The sequence below is a fragment of the Mesoplodon bidens genome (genome assembly GCF_964165515.1).
Source record: "Mesoplodon bidens genome assembly, chromosome: 5".
NCBI classification, from domain to species: domain Eukaryota; kingdom Metazoa; phylum Chordata; class Mammalia; order Artiodactyla; family Ziphiidae; genus Mesoplodon; species Mesoplodon bidens.
The window spans coordinates 93,529,565-93,544,809 of NC_138161.1; the positions used below are offsets into that span (position 1 = coordinate 93,529,565).

Consider the following 15,245-nt stretch of genomic DNA (forward strand, 5'->3'; position numbering starts at 1 on the left):
AACAAATTAAAACAAGCTCTGACAAAAAGAGTAGGAGGAATTCTTACCATTGGCAGTGCATTGATGTGGGGATGTACAACTGAATGTCTGGTACTGCCAATCACAAATTGCTGTTGCTGATGCTAAGAAAAAGGAAAGTAAAATATTCAGTGTGTCTTAAAACAAATCCAGTTTAAAAGATTTCCCATACCAACTTTTACATGTATGAAATACTATTTACGTCTTTAAGGTCCCAACCAGTGAGTATCTTTCTCCTCCTAAACAACTGCTGTCATAAACAGCAGCAACTTTTGAGCGTGTAGTACGTGGCAGGCACTGAATCTTTACAACATTCCTAAAAGGTTGACACAATGAACAGAATGAGACTCAAGAGATGAATTTGCATAAAGGAGGCACTCACTCCCATTCAACTCAACTCATGCAAATACTACTGCAATAGGGCCCAGTATAGCAGGTTCATAATCTATCATCAGGAGCTGTAAAGAATGGTATAAACGTATATGCTATATACTGTTTAATACAATAAAGAGAAATACCTAATTGGTTTTGAAACAATTTCAATCAAAACTTATTAAACCTTATCTCTTCAGAATTTATATTCTACGGAGTTTACCCAGTCTTCTCAATTGCTGAGTCACAGCACATTATTTTCCAAGAACCTTTTTTGCAAATATACAAGTGGTTTTTCACAACGCTGTCAGAGTGGCGACTCTCAGGTGGAACACTGACCAGGGCAGCTCCCGCCGTGTGCAAGCGCAGAGTGCACTTTTCTGCAGGAGTACAGGCTGATGCCAAACAAAGAAATGCAAGAGCTCTTCTTCGTACACCAAAAAGGTGAATTTAGTCAGTAACACTAAAAAGATAACTAAGCAAATACACTGAATAAATACAGAAAGAATTTAATCCCTTGAAATTTGCTCCTCTCTGATTTTATCTTTAATTGACTGGAACCCTCATTTGTGCTCATTACCAACTCCAAGGCCACACTAAATAACTTCAGTGCTTCTATGTAACTTTCAGATAGCTGAGCTGTAGAAATTAAAGTAACAGGAATTAAAATAATTCCAATTTTAATTCTTAGGAATTAAAATAATATTTATTAAACACGCCACACACTTATAACTGGAATTATAGACAGCTATAAACATACGATATTCCACCAGCCTTTTGGGGTTCAAGACAGGTAAGTGAGCCCCAAGGCTTTCTGGCACAAAACATTTGTGAGCTAGTTAGTAGATATTTTCTAGCACCTATTGGGGAAATGTCCTATAGACATCATGATTGAGTTCAAATAAAAACTAGATTACTGCTAGGCTCTGTCTAACTCAGGGTCATTTGTTATGAACATCCATTATTTTACTATAAACTCTTCATGAATTTTTGAGCTCTAAGCTATGTAGTTTGGCATACATTCAAATTATTTATAAATAATTAACATATGCTACTGAATTTCATACATTTTAAAACACACAAAACCGAAGTAAAAAATAAAGATAAATTATTTACATATTTACAGTGATACAATCTTGTTTATAACATTCTAGGTCCTTAACTTTTAAATGTCTTCTTAATCATGATGGTTTTATATCATTATTAACTACTATCACAAGACAATTTAGTCTTAGAGTAAGGTTCATCAGTACTAATAGTGAACGTATGCCTGTCTGTCAAATACCTTTCTTGAGAATCTCCAATTTTTTCAGCCATCTTCTAAAATAATTAGATCATGGCAGATGAAAAGCTTATTCTAATAGTTTAAGTATCAGCTCTACCATTTTCTTGTTTTCTGTTCTTATTCATGTTTCTTATATTCAGTTTCTTTGCAGGAATCTTTACATTATTAGTCTGTTTTGTGGGGTTTGGGTAAAACTGGATAATATAATCCACAAATCTGTATCATCAAACACAAGCAAACATACATTAATAAGCTCATATGCATGGCAATTCCCAGAAATGGAATGAATGAATGGGAATGCCACTGTTGCCCTGCGGAACCCCCAACTCTTTTGAATACCGTTATGTACCACATGTTATACATGACTCTCTGACATCACAGCCAAATGAAGGTGCAAATTAACCGCAATATTAAATACTAATTATATTTAATTTTTAAAATCTCAAATGAACGTATATGGAGTAACTGCGCACTGTATCTCAAAGGATATTTGTTTTCACTACTATTGTTGTGTGTACACACACAACACACACAAACTTACACACATGTACCTTAGGGAAATACTAAATCAGATCATTCCAGTTGCTAGTCTTTCTTTTACCTCCTCTCCCTGGTTCTCTCCTCTTACTTTTTTGTGGTGAGTTCTTCTCTCATCACTCTCACAGAGGTCTCTAATCTCAGTTTTCTCTAAACTTATTTTCTCTTCCCTTCTTTTCCTCATTCATTCATTCACTCATTCAGCTTTTCCTATTAGACTACAGCTCCTTATGGGAAAAGGCCACAAAGGTGATTTAATAAATATTGAAGGGGTTAAATATCTGATTCTAGGATCTGAAGGGTGAATAAATCTGTGGAAAATGGTGTATCAACAGGTCTGCCCATTTGCACATACAATAAAATCTGAAAAACTGAGAATTCTTCCCCCCAGCCACACCATGTGGCTTGCAGATCTTAGTTCCCCAACCAAGGATCGAAGCCATGCCCCCACTGCAGTGGAAACGTGGAGTCCTAACCACTGGACCGCCAGGGAATTCCCAGGAAACTTTAAAAAACGTATGCAGGGCTGTATTTAGGTTCCTGTATTAATGTTTTCCTAGTCGACCCATTTACCTATGCCCTGGCCATTGTGCAGTGCATTTCTAAAGCATACACCACAATTCTTCAGCTTTATAAAATGAGTATCTGAATTTTAAAAGATAAAATTATATATTCTACAAAGGAATTATAAAAATCTAAAGTGATTTAAGATAATCCAATAGAATATATATTAAAGCTATTTGTACTAAAGTGAATCAAATTGTCCAAAAACCAAAACCATGTGTATCCTTAACAAATGCCTTTATAATCTCACTTGCTCAACTTCCTGTACGCTCGCTGCAGCATATCACCCTCTCTGTTCTCTGCACTCTTAGGCTGCCATGACACTGCTCATTCCTCTGCCAGAAATGTCCTTCTACTGTGGCTCCACCCACAAACCCAGTCCACCTCCTCTTTCAAGGTTCAGCCCAAATCAGCTTCCTCCTTTGATTACTTACCCACTGAGAGAGAAATACCAGTCTCTCTTACCACAGCTCTGCAATGCCTTATTCTCTCACCATGCCTCCCCTTTCAGACCTCCCCAGGCCAGGGGCTAATCTGCTCATCTTGCTGTCTCACCACAGAAGAATAGTGCCCTGAGCATACATAGTTCTTGAGATGCATTTGTTGATAAAATGATATAGTATCTAAATGTGTGGGAAGAGGTACATACATACTCGAGAATAAAACACAGTAGATACTGAATTACAACACAAATAAATCACAATGATAAGGAGGAACTCAACAGTGAATCTTGTTTTGTTTTTTTAAAATACTTAGGAGAGCCCGGCTATACCAATAATTTTAGTATCACTTCCAGAAAGTGGCCAATAAAGGTTGATCTTTTGCCATTAAAAAAAAAACTCTATGATAAGTCACATTATAAAATGTGTACAGCGACCAACTACTTGGTGTACTACATAAACTAAACCCATGTGCTTTACTTCTTGTGATGAAATAGATGTTTGTAGGCTTTGGTTCTGTCTCCAAACAAAAAGCTTTGCTTTTAGAATCTGTATTTCAGAACATTTTACCTAAAATAAATGAAGTATTAATCTTTCAGTAAAGAAACTGACACTGCTATCTCAGCAGACATCATCTTAAATCTACCACCTATACATAATTAGGATTTTTTTAAGATGCAAAAATCCTATAAAACAGCATAACAGTATATTTTGACTGATCTTCAAACATCCTACCCTGCAGTCTCCAAAGGCAAATTTATTTGATTTATAGATCTCTTTTAAAAGCTAATGGATTGGACTGGAAGAATCAATATTGTGAAAATGACTATACTACCCAAAGCAATCTACAGATTCAATGCAATCCCTATCAAATTACCAATGGCGTTTTTTACAGAATTAGAACAAAAAAATCTTAAAATTTGTATGGAGACACAAAAGACCCCAATAGCCAAAGCAATCCTGAGGGAAAAAAAGCAGAGCTGGAGGAATCAGACGCCCTGACTTCAGACTACACTACAAAGCTACAGTAATCAAGACAATATGGTACTGACACAAAAACAGAAATGCAGATCAATGGAAAAGACAGAAAGCCCAGAGACAGAAAGCCCAGAGATAACCCCATGCACCTATGGTCAACTAATCTATGACAAAAGAGACAAGGATATACAATAGAGAAAAGACAGTCTCTTCAATAAGTGGTGCTGGGAAAACTGGACAGCTACATGTAAAAGAATGAAATTAGAACACTCCCTAACACCATACACAAAAATAAACTCAAAATGGATTAAAGACCTAAACATAAGACTGGACACTATAAAACTCTTAGAGGAAAACACAGGAAGAACACTCTTTGATGTAAATCGCAGCAAGATCTTTCTTGACCCACCTCCTAGAGTAATGGAAATAAAAACAAAAATAAACAAATGGGACCTAATGAAACTTCAAAGCTTTTGCACAGCAAAGGAAACTATAAACAAGACGAAAAGACAACCCTCAGAATGGGAGAAAATGTTTGCAAACGAATCAGTGGACAAAGGATTAATCTCCAAAATATATAAACAGCTCATGCAGCTCAATATTAAAAAAACAAACAACCCAATCAAAAAATGGGCAGAAGACCTAAACAGACATTTATCCAAAGAAGACATACAGATGGCCAAGAGGCACATGAAAAGATGCTCAACATCATTAATTATTAGACGAACGCAAATCAAAACTACAGTGAGGTATCACCTCACACCACTTAGAATGGGCATCATCAGAAAATCTACAAACAACAAATGCTGGAGAGGGTGTGGAGAAAAGGGAACCCTCTTGCACTCTTGGTCGGAATGTAAATTGATCCAGCCACTATGGAGAACGGTATGGAGGTTCATTAAAAAATTAAAAATAGAATCACCCTATGACCCATCAATCCCACTACTGGGCATATACCCAGAGAAAACCATAATTCAAAAAGACACATGCAGCCCAATGTTCACTGCAGCACTATTCACAATAGCCAGGTCATGGAAGCAACCTAAATGTCCATCGAGAGACGAATGGATAAAGATGTGGTACATATATACAATGGAATATTACTCAGCCGTAAAAAGGATCGAAATTGGGTCACCTGTAGAGACGTGGATGGACCTAGAGACTGTCATACAGAGTGAATTAAGTCAGAAAGAGAAAAACAAATATTGTATATTAACACGTATATGTGGAATCTAGAAAGATGGTACAGACAAACCAGTTTGCAAGGCAGAAATAGACACACAGATGTAGAGAACAAACGTATGGACACCAAGGGGAAAAGCGGGTGGGGGGGGTGTTGGTGGGATGAATTGGGAGATTGGGATTGATGGGTATACATTAATATGTATAAAATAGATACCTAATAAGAACCTGCTGTATAAAAAAATAAAATAAAATTCAAGAGAAAAAAAAAGCTAATGGATTATGAGCCCATTCCCTAGAAAAAAGCACAAACAAAAAAAGATTTGCTTATAATTTATAGTAGTGACATAATCTAATCTAGAACCTATTGGTCAGTATCAAAGTCAAGAATGTGTACCTGGTATCCCTAAGGAACAGAAGTTACAAATGAATTTTTTAAATTTGGAAAATTGGGGGAAATCATCTCAAGAATTAAGAGAAAAACATAACAATGCTATCATAGTTAACCTGCTTAGAAAGGTGTTTGTTAAGTGAACTTCTGGGCAAAAGAAAAGTCACAGATAAAGTTCAAATTAAATTGCTTAGCACAAGATTCAAAGCACAATAAATAAATGGTGATTACCTCCAACTGGAACTTTTTTAAAAAGAATATGTTTGTAAATCAAAGTTTCAACTGAATCTTCTCAATTCCACTGATCCATTTCACACAGAATGACTTTGTTAGTTGCCTTCTACAACATGGCAATCTCCAGTAACATACTACACATTCATCAAAGCTCTAAAGCATTATATCCTGCACTCTCCTCACCCTATTCTCATTTCCCACGGAATCATATACACAGATAATATTCTGGGCAGCCAAAAGATGAGGTGAGTGAAAAGGGGGAAGGAGTTGGGACAGAGGGTTATCTTAAGAAAACTGACCCTGAGATCAGGCTCAGAGGCAGAACAGTCAAGTCAAACACAACTCTGCCATCACTGACTCTGATTTTCACTTCCCTTTGTTATTTAAGTGATTTCGAGAAAACGAATTAAAAAGTTGTATATTATGATCCCGAATTTTCTAAAACTAAAAAATACACAAACACACACAAAGAAAAAATTAAACATGCACTGGTGTCTAGTCATCCAATTATTACTTCAGTTGAGTTAGTTTCACTGGTAGTATCACATGTGGTTGAATTTTATATTAAATTTATACCAAAAAAACACTATTGTGCGGAAAAAGACAAAAAACTATCAAGGACCCCAAAATTTGCCTGTCAGGAAGTAAGCAATGCAATTAAAAACAATAAAAACAATAAACTCTCTCATACAAAGCCACAGAGATTTTTAAATTAAAGGTTGGTTTGGGCAGTTTCAAGTGTTATTAAAAGTAAAATTTATTTTTAGGCACTAACAACCACCCATCAAAGGCTTCCAGTTCACTAACTTTCAGTGGTAGAGAACTTGAATATGAGAAAAGGCTCAGACTCAAATTTAAGTTGTGATGCTAGAAAGGTGATATAAAAATGTATGAAATGGAATATTACTCAGCCATAAAAAGGAATGAAATTGGATCATTTGTAGAGATGTGGATAGACCTAGAGTCTGTCATACAGAGTGAAGTCAGAAAGAGAAAAACAAATATCGTATATTAACACATACATGTGGAATCTAGAAAAATGGTACAGATGAACCTATTAGCAGGGCAAGAATAGAGACGCAGATGTAGAGAACAGACATGTTGACACAGTGGGGGAAGGGGAAGGTGGGACAAACTGGGAGATTAGGATTGACATATATACACTACCATGTGTAAAACAGATAGCTAGTGGGAACGTGCTATATAGCACAGGGAGCTCAGCTCGGTGCTCTGTGATGACCTAGATGGGTGAGGATGGTGGGGTCGGGGGGAGGTTCAAGAGGGAGGGGGTATACGTATACATATAGCTGATTTACTTTGTTGTACAGCAGAAACTAACACAACATTGTAAAGCAACTATACTCCAATTTTAAAAAATTTTTTAGATGTATGAATAAATATATTATTGTCATTTACTTTTTTAAAAGGCGAGAACATCAACATTGTGTAACTGTGACTAATTTCTTTTTTCCTTCTCCCCCAAAAAACAGTTACTAAATTAATGGTGCAACTTATAATTTCAGATGCCTTAGAAATATGACAGATCTGACATTGTTTTCTTCTTAAGGCAAAGCTGATAGGAGCTAAATCTTTTTTTTTTTTTTTAAGTAGTTTGGGAGGAAGAAACAAGTAAAAGGTAAAAGGAGGCAATAGAAATAGCATAAGGATTTAAGAAATAATGGGACTGAAAAAAAAAAAACCTAAACTTTCCGTATTCCAAATTTGCCTAAGACCACACAGGTAAGGTACCTTGGCACTTAACAAGTTAGAAGAAAAAAGTGACATAATTCCAAATCTTATTAGATTACTTACTCTTCCCAAGGGTTGAATAATTGATTCAAGATACCAAAAAATTTGAATAGTTAATTAGGCTAAGACAACACAAAAATTCTGCTGAACAATCCATTCCCAGAAGAAACGAGAACAGCTTTGTCAGGGATGTTGGGTCTTTGATTATCTGTCCTACAGAAATACCTTTCCAGATTCTAACCTGTGACATAGTGGGTCCTTCACTTGGATTTAGTTGGTCTAAGGTAGAATCTGCACATCCGTTGAATTTAAAAGCTCCCACAGATGATTCCAATGGGGTAGAGAACCACTGGACTACGTGGCAGGAAAGGGCAGGATGGGGAGTTTTACTAGTCAGAGTCTAATTATTAATCTATGGGGCTGGGGGTGGGAGGGAGAAAGCACAGAGGGATCACTTCTTTCAATAACATCAGCATTGCAAAGTGAGTCCTCTCATTCTCAGAACTAGAGTGGGAAACATACTACACTGAGTGTAAGTTTTATTAATTTGATTTTAAGATTAACAAAAGAAACAAAAGATAAATGATAAACTCAATCCTTCTCCCCAAAAATGAATTAGGAAAGGAAGGACAATAATAATGAGGACATCTCAAACAGAAAGAGAGCCAGACAGACCACAAAACAGGAATTATCTTTTAACAAGGCACAAAAGGAACATTGCTGATACCTACATTTAGATAAAGACACAAGAAAGACCAAATGAGACTCAGCTTTGTGTCACAAAATGCTAAGTAGTAGATAGAGGTTATAGAAAGATTTTTTTTCTGCTCGCTCTAATGAAAAACTGTTCTACAAATCAATGGAAATTTTTAAACAAAACCTGGATTATTACTCAGCAAGGAAGTTATTACAGTGGGATATGATACGGGGTTGTATGTGTGCCCTGTCCAATTCCTTCCAACTCATTCAAGTATGCTATCAGAGCCACCAATAACCTCTGCAGCACCTTTGTGCAAATTAGACACCAGCAGGACAAATGAGAAAAAAAGAGAAGGCATATTACAGTACAGAGAGTTAAGAGCCTGAACTGTGGAATCACACAGCTCTGAAATTACAGCTAGATGATCTAAGACAAGGTACTTAACCTCTCAGTGCCTCAGTTTCCTCATCTGTAAAATAAACTGTTATGAGAGTTGAAAAACTTAATATTTATAAAATGCTAAACAGTGCCTCGCACAGAATTCAAATCATTTAAAAATAATACATATAAGTAAAGAGGCCTTTCCTCTGAGAAGACACAGTCCCAATACCAGGGAAATGGCTTGGCTGACAGAGTGTGGCCTGAATGTCAGCACCCACTTGTCCCCTTGGCTGAGAACTTCTGTGCAGGACACCAACTGCCCATTCATATTCCGCTATACTGTGTGCTATATGACTGTAGAGTCCAGCTTTGTCTTCTGTGAGCTGATATAAGAGCATTACTATATGCACACACAAAAAAGAGTAATGATGGATAAAAGTCTTAAATTACAACAGATTTGCGGTGTGCATGAACATGACAGTTATCTTAACCAGTGTGACCACACGGAGTGACAATGAACACACACTGAAGCAGAGCCTCTTCAAACTAAGTCTTCAACTTTCAGTTTGTAATACAAAGGAATATGCTTCTTAACTCTTTTTAAAAATTAAGAACATGCCAGCACATAGTTACTGAAATGAAACTGTCATTCTGAAGTACTCTAGACACAAAAAGAAAAAATATATTTACATTAAATTAGATGTTAGCGTCAAAATTTTAAAATGTTACATTTCTATCTCTTCTCAGATTCAGAAGAGGCACTCTTCTGTGTCTTAAGAGTATTTCCTTACATATAGCTTAAGGTATAATCTAGACAGTACCAACAAATGTTTTGCCTTCAGTAAGTTAAAACAAATTGCTCATTTAACTACCATGTTTCTATCAGAATGGCAGTCAGAAATACACTCCTTTAAGAAATCAGGGGTGTCTTTTAACATAATTCACTGAGTATATTATAAAATAAATTACATATTCATAATCCTAAAATATGCCTAATTCTCATCTGATGTTGGTTTGCCAAACTGCTTTCAATTTCACCAAATTTAAAATGAAACATTTAAACCAGCAAATACACTGTGTTGTCTGCCTGATCCACTCAGGACACACAAACACAGGAATAGGGACACACATATACACTTTTCACACTCACTCTCTCCAGGGGGTCATGAAAAGAAAGAAGACCACCTTTCTTAGGTAATTCAATTTATTTACTTCAATGCAAAACACTACTCCTCTCCCTGCCCACCACCCAAATTACAATAAAGCACTAATGGAGACTATATGAATACTACAAAGGTGCCACCTGACTTTCCAGTCACTGTCATGCAATGGTATAGAGGTTGACACTATGGCCAGAAAGTAAATATTTTTGGTTTTGCGGACCACACAGTCTCTCACAACCACTCACCTCTGCTATTACAGCGCAAAGCAGTCACGGGCAATATAGAAATGAATGAGTATTTCTGTTTACACAAAAACTTTACTCAAAACACACATACAAAAAAAAGGGCTACAGGCAACACTTTTTGCCCCTCAAGTAATGCCCAAGACCATCCAAAATTCTACTGATCGAGGACAGAGCATAACACTTTTAGGTTAAACAAAATTTAAAAAAAAAATTTTTTAATCAAATAAAGTAAACAGACCAAGCAAAAATAAATTACTCAAGCATTCTCCACTAAAACTATGTAACCATTCTATGGGAAGGTAATTTTCCAAATGCATTCAAACATATTATATGGCACTATACATAATAATGAAGTTCAGTCAGAAAGGAAGAGTATTAAAACTCTAGTATTTCTCTGCCATCTTCAGACTTAAAAGGCAGTGGAGGCAGAATGGAAAGAACAAAAGATTTCTACTCTTGCTGCTTAAAAACACAAGTCCTTCACGTCACACCCTTACAACCATGAGCAAGTCCTCAGTGTCCTCGTCTGCAGAATGAGGCTATTCTACAAGACTACACTCTGCTGAGACTGTGTGAGCACTAGAGAGCTTCACAGCAAGTATGAACATATAGTTTGGGTTTTTGTAAGAAAAAAAAAAAACAACTATGAATTAAAAACAAGAGAGCACCAATCCTATTAAATCTCTAAAGATGTTTTCACACAGAAATAATACTAATAAATATCAGCTACTTATAACTGCTTGTAGAGTGTAAGAGTATAAAAGGGTTAAGAATAGTACTGAAAGATTAAAAATTTAGGTTCTAAATAAAAAAACTTTATGACTTTTATGACTTACCATGAGATAAAAATAGCAATGGGAAATATTTTTATAAAAACAACAACAACAAAGAAAGAGAACAATGAAGGCATAGAGATATCAAAGTGGTCCTGGAAATGAACTCTCTTCGCCAGAGCAAATGGAAGCAAGAAAAAATGTTGGCCATGAGTTTTGCCAATACTAGCTAATGTTCACCAAGTAGTGAGTAAGAAGAATTATTTTGCATATTTTTAATTAAGAGAAAATGATCTTGTATTTTACTTTTTTGACATGGTTAGTGGTAAGTGGACACCAAAAATCACTTCTATAATGTGAACTAAACTGTTACTGCAAAAGATGTTTTCACATTTTCTAACACTCCTAAATCATAATATAATTCACAGATAAATCAGGGAAAGAAACAAGTAAATTGTGTATTTGTAATTATTTTTTTAGAAACAACTTCATACAATTATCTATAGACAGAATTATATTTAAAACAAAATGTCAATTTTCTTATCTACTCCCACTTCTCTAATATCAAAGCAACTAAAAGTTCCGTCAATAACAAAGGATCCGCATGCTATAAATGAACTCTCTCCATTAGAGATGCATCAGTTACTCAAGAAAAGGCAAACTGAGAAGAAAGCCAGATTCTCCTTCAGGAGACCAGGATGCAATGTAATTTAAAACCCATGTTTATCTCTAAACCAAGTTAAACAGTAGGTTTTGGGGTTTTTTGTTGTTGTTTTTTTAAGCTGACTCTAAGATATATCTGCAATAGACAACAGAACTGTGGAGAGAATGGAAAAGTGAGGGGGAGGGGAGAAAGAAGGGGAAGAAAAGTTTTATTAACATCTCTACCAGATATTGTTGACATTAATATTAACATCTCTACTAGATATCCATAATATTAACAATGGAACAAAATTACTATAATACATCAGTAAAGATCCTTGCCCTCACAAAGTTCAAATTCCAGCAGAATTTAAAATTGTTACGTAAAAGGTGATAAATGCTATGAAAAATGAAAAAGGGAATTCCCTGGTGGTCCAGAGGTTAGGACTCTACGCTCCCACTGCAGGGGGCACGGGTTCCATCCCTGGTTGGGGAACTAAGATCCCGCATGCCATGGCGCAGCAAAAAAAATTTAAAAATATATAAAATAAATAAAAAACAAAAAGCAAACAACAAAAAAACACAAAACACATTTTTAAAAAAATGAAAAAGTCCAAATAGGGTGAAGAGAATTAGGAGTCTTCTGGGGGAAGGAGGAGCTGGTGCCCATACTGCAGTAGCAGTAGGATGGTCAGAAGTGGTTTGTATTTCAATAGAGAGGTGGCGAGGCACTCAGGAAGCTATTGTACGTTCTATGTTTTGTATGCAGGCCGTCAAGTATGAAGATGTGCCTTATCTTGATGCTGTCAGCTTAGCGCTGGAAACAGAACCTCCGTATTCACAAAATAGGTCATTTATATTTCAATTACTCTAATTTTTTCTCTGAAATGTCTGTTCTTACCTACATCCACTATGTATTATGAAGCTATAATTCCTAGGATAGATATTAGGCATTATAAGTGACAGGTTTATTTAAATATTTAGCATTATAATATTGTGGAGGCCATCATAAAAGTTATCAAATGCAAAAGAAAAGATACGCTAAATAAGAGAAACTTCGTTAACTGTTGCCCAGAGTGTGTTCAGTCAAATTATTTTTCATACAAGCATTCTTACAAAGTTAACATCAAAGAGCTTCAAACTTTTTCAAGGCACAGGATACTGAAAAACAGAAAAATGTCACTGAAATGGAATGCCTGGTCACTTAAGTCCTACTACAGTTTAGAAAAAAGACTCAATTTTTTAATATCCACCAAATGCTTATATTGTGCCTAGTACTTCATACACTTACCTACCCATCATCACCTTAAAATACTTAACTAGAGAAAAAGAACTAAACACAACTGTGGATGTAAACCAAGGTGTCCTCAAATGCTTAAGGGTCTCTGGTCTTGTTCACCCTCCTCCCACTGTGTTCCATATTCTTTAGTAGAACAACAATAATTTCAACTGTAAAATCCTGGAAAAAATAAGAGTATCTCTATAGCTTGTACCCACTATCATACCGAAAATGTAATTCTAGATTCCAGTGACAGGGGTGGTAGTGCTGGTAAGATTTGTGGAGTGCCAACAAGATCTTACCTCTTCCTGGTAAGAAGGGAAATAAGCCAGAAATTGTTTAAAGAATATTTTGAGGAAAATCAAAGAGGATGAAAGTCTGTTGTGATTGTTCACGGCCTCTTGATCTCAAGTCAAGGGTAAACAATCAGATGAAAAGAACTACCCTGATGATTCCGACTAGAGGAATTCACAAGACCTAAGCCGGCCACAGCTGTAACCTGTTCACTCAGAAGGCTGTAGGACAGGAAAGCCTATGAGGGTATCAGACAGCAGAACATGCAATCCAGGAGCTGCTGTCTTTGCACTTCTCCCTCCTACCACCGCCACGTGACTGCTCAGGTAAAACGGTGCAAGAATTCATAGAGGGGTGTGGAAGCCACCCTGGCTTGGAAGCCTTAAGCTCCACAGAGGAACCAATACCATCTTTTAAGAGTCTCATGGGTATAGCTTCCAGGGGACCCAACCCATCAAGGGATATGCTCAGTTAGAAGAATGTACCACGTCCTCCTACCAGGTATTCACTCCCACTCCAGCTGCAACTCACAAGTCAGGGACCATTTTGCCATGCTCCACATTGGCTGGTAATATTGCTGACATTCCACCTTTACGTGTCACATGAAACACAGCTAAAAATTAAACCAAGGTCATTTATTCACAGAAAGAGAAAGGTTCGGTGAACCCTTTCCTCACAACACACCTGGGTCCTTATCCCTACTCTGCCTCTAGGATGTCAGTGGTCTTGGACCTGTAACTTAAAGCTTCTATGGGACTAATTCAGCTCCTATATAAGCAATGACTGGGTTGAACTGTGAAATCCTTTGATGTCTTTTAAAAAGTAAGAACTAGGCTCACAAAAAAACAGGCTCTCTGATTTCTGAAAAATAAAGGCAACACAGACATAAAACCAAACTAACCAAACTAACCAAATTCCCAGGGAATAGGGAATTCCCTGGAGGACAAGTAGTTAGGACTCAGTGCTTTCACTACCACAGGCCAGGACAGGAAACTAAGATCCCATAAGCTTCATGGTGCAGCCAAAAAAATTAAAAGTATCTTATAAATAGCATAGAGCATTTGTTTTGATGATATGAAGGTTAAAGAAAGTAAAGCAGTCTAGTTTATAAAGAAATTGAGGCCCAGAGGTTCAATATTTCTTACCAGAAGTAACAAAATGAATACTTAACTCTGCACTGCTTATGCACTCAGTATCATTTAAATCTCATAACCAACTTGTACAGCAGGTATTACTATCTCTGTTTCAGAAACAAGCTAACTGGGGCTCAAAGAAGTTATTAGACCAAGATCGCGACACTAATAAACGGAAGAATAAGGGACATCAGATGAGGGGTTAATAAACTCTTATCACTCTCCTCTAGGTGTCCGGAGTCCATTTTCAAAACCTTTGTTTCCAAAAAGAGTTTTCTTACTCCAACACGACAAATAATTTGTAATGAAAGTATCACCTTACTTAGGAGGAAGAAATCTATATCCAAATTCTTATTGCTGCAGGTAGGATGGAGTCAAGTACAGTATGGACCTCAGGTACCCCCACCATGGGACAGTGTAAGTCCACCCACCAATAAATACAACTTTTTTGCCACCCACACCTACCCAGCTTCCAAATACTTTTGACCTAGAGTATTTCATATAACTAACTAGTTCTTGAAATGCTATGTGTATTTAAAAGTTAAAAAACAGGGGTTGGGGAGGGCAGCCATCAGGGCAAGGGAAGAGGCTAGGGAAGCGTTTGCTTTCCTGAAAATAAACAACAGATGCAGCACTTCCTTCTGCTTTATTATTTAACAGAACTCCTCCTGAAGCAGTAGCCATTTTTCAACTGAGGCAATGAGCCGGATGAAATCCCTTCCACTAAGGACAATGGGATAAAAAAATAGCAACCTCTTGTCTCTCTATTTTTTAAAAATTTGTTTAAAATAGTACTTTCAGTTACTTGAAACCAACTGGACATCACTCTTTCCTAGATGTCCCCAAAGCATTTCAAACTTACTATATATAAACTTAATTCATCTC

General features: G+C 36.5%; 1 protein-coding gene across 3 annotated transcripts in view; it reads right to left on the reverse strand.

Annotated features, from left to right (window-relative positions):
- Positions 1-15,245, reverse strand: part of TBL1XR1 (TBL1X/Y related 1) — a 179,150-nt gene that overhangs the window by 92,779 nt on the left and 71,126 nt on the right. For all 3 annotated transcript variants that reach the window (XM_081235653.1, XM_081235654.1, XM_081235655.1), the window contains exon 2: positions 48-122. The gene's annotated coding sequence lies outside the window, so the exon portion shown is untranslated. The remainder of the gene's footprint in view (positions 1-47; positions 123-15,245) is intronic.